This window comes from Scyliorhinus canicula, chromosome 8 (genome assembly GCF_902713615.1).
Source record: "Scyliorhinus canicula chromosome 8, sScyCan1.1, whole genome shotgun sequence".
In the NCBI taxonomy this organism is placed as follows: Eukaryota; Metazoa; Chordata; class Chondrichthyes; order Carcharhiniformes; family Scyliorhinidae; genus Scyliorhinus; species Scyliorhinus canicula.
Window position 1 is genome coordinate 192,407,260 of NC_052153.1, and position 6,000 is coordinate 192,413,259.

The window sequence follows — 6,000 nt, forward strand, 5'->3', positions numbered from 1 at the left end:
AAAATAGTCTGTGCCTAAATTCCTCCTTCCAAAGTGCATAACCTCACACTTTTCCACATTGTATTTCATCTGCCACTACATTGCCCGCTCTCCTCGCTTGTCCAGGTCCTCTGGAGCCCGCCTGCTTGCTCAATACAACCTGTCCCTCCACAGAAAGTTAAGATTCCCTGGGTGACAGGTCGCCTGAAGAAATTTTATCATCTGTGTTCCATTCTTCAAAAATGTCTAACTTCAGCATTGCAAAATGCTATTTGTGTGGATTTAATCTGTTACCCTACAATTTACATAGAATTTACATAGAATTTACAATGCAGAAGGAAGTCATTCAGCCCATCGAGCCTGCACCGGCTCCTGGAAAGCACCCTACCCAAGGTCAACACCTCCACCCTATCCCCATAGCCCAGTAACCCCACCCATATAGCTGCAGCTGAAGTCATAAGAGCTCCATGTTTCCCTGTGTCTCTATTACCATTGCTATTTGTATGTTATATGTGAGGCTGTTTTCTCACTGTCGAGGACTTAACTTCAAGTTTTGAAAGGAATGGACCTGCTCACTATAATGTTCTTGCCAGATGGCCTGATTTATTCCAAGAACACTTGTAGCTAAAGCTATAAACAATTTATTAACATTAACTGTGGGTAAACTATATACAAGACAGCAGATGAAGAACAGTAAAATTATGCACAAGCAACCTCTCTCTTCAGCTTCCTTCAGCCAGTCTGAGGTCAGCTGACTCTAACATTCGGTTATATACTAGTGAGACTCCCTAGTGGTCAGTCGATGAATTACTACACAACCATGATATCACTACACTCACAAGGCAACACCAAGGGCGGGATTCTCCGACCTCCCGCCGGGTCAGAGAATCACCGGGGGCCAGCGTCAATCCCGCCCCCGCCGTGACCCGAATTCTCCGCCACCAGATATTTGCCGCGGGCGGGAATCACGTCGCGCTGGTCGCCCCCCCCCCCCCCCCCCCCCCGCCGGTGATTCTCCGGCCCGCGAAGGGCCGAAGTCCCGCCGCTGTCAATCCTCTCCCGCCGGTGTGGATCAAACCACCTACCTTACCGGCAGGATTAGTGGTGCGGGCGGGCTCCGGGGTCCTGGGGAGGGGGGGTGCGGGGCGATCTGGCCCCGGGGGCTGCCCCCACGGTGGCCTGGCCCGCGATCGGGGCCCACCGATCAGCGGGCGGGCCTGTGCCGTGGGGGCACGCTTTTCTTCCATCTTCGCCATGGTCTTCACCATGGCGGAGGCGGAAGTGACCCCCTCCCCTGCGCATGCGTGGGGATGACGTCAGCAGCCGCAGACGCTCCGGCGCATGCGCGGACTTCCGCCGGCCGGCGAAGTCCCTTCGGCCCCGGCTAGCGTGGAGCGCCAAAGGCCTTCCACGCCAGCCGACGGGACGGGAACCACTCCGGCGCGGGCCTAGCCCCTCAAAGTGAGGGCTTGGCCCCTAAAGGTGAGGAGACTTCCGCCCCTTAGGGGCGACCCAGCGCCGGAGTGGTTCACGCCACTCCATCCCGCCGGGACCCCCCCCGCCCCGCCGGGTAGGGGAGAATCCCGGCCCAGATTTCTATAGAGCCTTTGACAAAGCTCCACCTGGAAAGTTCTTGTCCAACCCACTATGGAATCAAGGGGACATCATTCAATTGAATCCGACACTTCCTGACCAGCAGAAAGCAGTGTGGTACGATGAGGAATCATCCTCTCCTGGAGATTTGCTCTCCGACTGGCCCAGGGAACTATGGTGGGTCCTTTATTATTGTTGACAAACATAAGTGACCTTCCCAACAAGTTAAAAAACAGGATCTGACTGTTTGTAGTTGGCAGCGTCATTTACACATCTGGTAAAACTCAAAATCATATCAATTTACTGCAAGATGATCTTCTGGAATTGGGAGAATGGTAGCACAATGGGATCCTGTCTAACCAGTCAGTGCTCCTTGGGCTGGATTCTCTGATTCTGCGGCTCTGTCCGCAGGATCCGTCTGGTCTTACGACCAGAAAGCCGGCGCCCCGTCCGGTGGGGGGCAAGCAGCCGCAGCAGCGTCAAGCCCCGGCCACAGAATGTCCATGTCCGTGGCCGCGCATGCGCACGCCGGCAACTCGCGGCGGATGCGCCGCACAACATGGCGCTGGCCGCGCGCGGTCCCGGCCTGTCGAGAAACAGCCCACCTGTAACTCCCCTCGCCAGCCCCAGACCACCCATCACCAGTCCCGCCAGCCCGGGTGAAGCACCCCCCCCACCGACTGTGGCGGCGCTGCACTCAGTCCGCAGCCGTCACGCGAGGTCCCCGAACAGCGTGAGCACACGCGCCCCACGCCGTCGGGGATTTGTCCAATCGAGGGTGAAGCATCGGGGGAGGACCTTAGGTGATGTCCTGAAGCCGCCCATGCGGCGTGCGGCGAACTCCCCAAGTACATCGTTTTTTGAGGGAGCGGAGCATCGTAAAAACGACGCCGCCCCTAATTCCAGCGTAAACGGGGACTTCCCGGACGATCGCCCGAAAAAGATTTCGGCATCGTTGCTCGGAGAATCCCACCCCTCGTGTTTCTTAGAACTGCCATGGTATCTGTGAATGTTTTCGTTCCTCTTCCAGTGCCTCTAGGTTGAGCACTGCCAGTTATTGCCGTGTAAAGGAGGAGAAATGGGTCATGGGGAAACAGTGTTGGGGTTGTTCGGGCAGCACGGTAGCATTGTGGATAGCACAATCGCTTCACAGCTCCAGGGTCCCAGGTTCGATTCCGGCTTGGGTCACTGTCTGTGCGGAGTCTGCACATCCTCCCCGTGTGTACGTGGGTTTCCTCCGGGTGCTCCGGTTTCCTCCCACAGTCCAAAGATGTGCAGGGTAGGTGGATTGGCCATGCTAAATTGCCCTTAGTGTCCAAAATTGCCCTTAGTGTTGGGTGGGGTTACTGGGTTATGGGCATAGGGTGAAGGTGTTGACCTTGGGTAGGGTGCTCTTTCCAAGAGACGGTGCAGACTCGATGAGCCGAATGGCCTCCTTCTGCACTGTAAATTCTATGATTCTATGATTGTGATTGGGGGTCCGTTGAGCGACATTTTCCTGTATAATGTTTAACACTGAGCAACCCAGATCAAACTACAAGACACCACAAAGGCTGGCACGAGGAGGCAGGCGGCAGATGAACAAAGCACGATGTTTTGGTCACCTTTGGCTTCAGTAGGCTGTTGGTTGAGGGAGGGACAGCTGAAGGGAACAGTACAATTGTGCAATCCTGGAAACGCAGGAAGCAGAGGAAGAGAGAGGGCGATGAGCATGGGCAGAATAAATTCAGTGGCATATTGACTTTAGTCGTATGGATGTGGGGGACAATCTAATCTAAGGAACAGGTGATAATTAAAAACCACCTGAACCCCGATGACACATTGCAGCCTGTAACACATTGTCTGCTTTCCCTACCCTTGTCAGTCACAGTATATTGTCGTGCAGTTTGGCTTTGAAGCACTGGGCAGCACGGTCGCACAGTGGTTAGCACTGTTGCCTCACAGCTGCAGGGTCCCAGGTTCGATTCCTGGCACTGGGTCACTGTCTGTGCGGAGTCTGCACGTTCTGCCCGTGTCTACGTGGGTTTCCTCCGGGTGCTCCGGTTTCCTCCCACAGTCCAAAGACGTGCAGGTTAGGTGGGTTGGCCATGCTAAATTGTCCCTTCGTGTCCAAAAAGGTCAGGTGGGGTTGCGGGGATTGGGCGGAGGTGTGGGCTTAGGTAGGGTGCTCTTTCCAAGGGCTGGTGCAGACTCGATGGGCCGAATGGTCTCCTTCTGCACTGTAAATTCTATGATTCTATGATGTCTGACCCTCTACACGCTATTTAACATTCTCTCATTATCCCCACAGACGTTTCTTCCCATGGTCGGACAGTGACAGTCACAGATGGCGTGATTTTTGAGGAGACGGCAGGTGTGCTACCTTGTGCAGTTTCAACCATTCGCACCCAGATTATACTGACACCCGTTATGATATATGGTACAACGGCAGACATGGAAGTACCACAAAGTTCTTTTTAACTGCGCATATTCTGGTCTGGGTGATTCACCGTCTGAGAATTTGATACAGCAGCGTATCAGTGTTCAATTGTTCAGCGTTTGATTGTGCCAGTCTGGCGACTGTGCTTGATTGGTTAAGTCTGGCTGTGGACTCGGGTGGGGGGGGGGAAGCAAACCGAGCTGTAAGAGCAGGAAGCCGGAGTTGGCTTGAGTGCAGATGTTGTGTGACTGCAAAGCTATTTTAAGGCACTTTAAATAAAGTTCTTACACATTTCAAAACTAGTGTCATACTGCATTGTTCTGAGGTAAATTGAATGTAGAAATGCGAATATTCGAGCAGCTCACAAACGACGCGCCCAAGTTTAATCCAGTGGGAAATTCTCTGGGAAAATACTTTGGTCAAAGACGAAGGTGATGATTGAGCGATATACATTTGATGTACCATCAATTGGACTCAAGACACGATTAGGATCCGAACTGTGACTTTAATCAGCGGTGGTCGACTACAGGGTAAGGCCGACCGCCGGGAACTCTGGGTACTTATACCCCGCCTCGGAGGCGGGGTCTACTTGCCTCTCGACCAATTGGTGAGCAGTCACATGACTAGTCCCAGCCTATCGGACGAGAGGCACATGACCAGCCAGAGCCAATGGGAAACCCATGCTCTGCACCAATGGCAGTGCTCACATTCATACCACCACAATATTCCAGCAGAGATGCCAGGGAAAGGGTGAGACCACAGAACAATACATGCCAGCACTGCCGCACTTGCCTTTCCCGGTAAATTTGACATATTAACTAAAGAACTAACCTGTCACCAATTAATTGAAAAGACTTCAATCTTTATGAATTGGGGAACATCACCTCGGGGAACAAGGCAGGACCTTGAGAATCCACATTGACTCTGCCCTGTTGGATTCAGAGAGTTTCCACGGAAATCCACCCACAGACTCGGGGCCACTGTCACAGCCCAAGCTTTTCAAATTTTTTATTTGACGGGACATGAGGGTCGCTGGCTAGGCCCGCATTTATTCCCCCTCCCTAACTGCCCTCCCTTTCGGAGGGCAGTTCAGAGTCAATCACATTGCCGTGGATCATGGAGCAGGAGGAGGCCATTCGGCCCTTCCAGCCTGCTCAGCTATTCATCACGATCATGGCTGGTCATCCAACTCAATGGCCTAATCCCGCTTCCCCCACCCCCCCCCATATCCTTTAATCCCCTTCGCCCTCAGTGCAAAATCTAACTGCGTCTTGAAAACATCCTGGGTGCGATTCAGTGGCCTTCAGGCTTGATCAGACCTGTGAGTTGCGGGAGAGGTCAAAACGAGAACCCCACCGGGAGTCAATCCATTTACTTTTAAAAAATAATACATTTAGAGTATCCAATTCTTTTGTTTCCAATTAAGAGGCCATTTAGCCTGGTCAATCCACCTACCCGGCGCATCTTTGGGTTGTGGGGGCGAAACCCACGCAGACACGGGGGGGAATGTGCAAACTCCACACGGACAGTGACCGGGGCCGGGATCGAACCTGGGACCTCGGTGCCGTGAGGCAGCAGTGCTAACCTACTGCGTCATCGTGCCGCCCAGTCAATCCATTTACGATGCAACCAGCCTGCTCCCGTTGGAGAAATCAGGACCTCGCCGTAGCGTGGTGAGAGATCAATTATCACCAGTTAAGCCCCATTTCCATACAATTAACGGGAGCCACCCCATATCCAACGGCCTCCCGTCATTCAGCGCCCCTCCCCAGCAAGTGGTCATGCTGGCGCTGATTAGTGCTCCTTTTGAAAAAGGTGAACCTGACGGTAAGGCTTCTATGGGCAGCCAAGGAGGCGAGTAACCATCCTCGCTCACAGGCAATGAGCCCGGGAGAATTGGGCTTCTCACCTCGGGAGGGTGGAGGGGCAACGGGGGGGAGAGGTCCACCCTCGGTTAGGGTGGTCTGCCCGGAGGGGGAGGGGGGGGGGTGATCAGAGTTTGGGAGGAG

The 6,000-nt window shown here is 53.8% G+C and overlaps 1 protein-coding gene across 3 annotated transcripts in view; it reads left to right on the forward strand.

Moving 5' to 3' along the window:
- The window catches only part of LOC119970771, a 117,751-nt gene extending 113,461 nt beyond the window's left edge, over positions 1 to 4,290 (forward strand). For all 3 annotated transcript variants that reach the window (XM_038805925.1, XM_038805926.1, XM_038805927.1), the window contains one exon: positions 3,863 to 4,290. The gene's annotated coding sequence lies outside the window, so the exon portion shown is untranslated. The remainder of the gene's footprint in view (positions 1 to 3,862) is intronic.
- Positions 4,291 to 6,000: the final 1,710 nt, after the last annotated feature.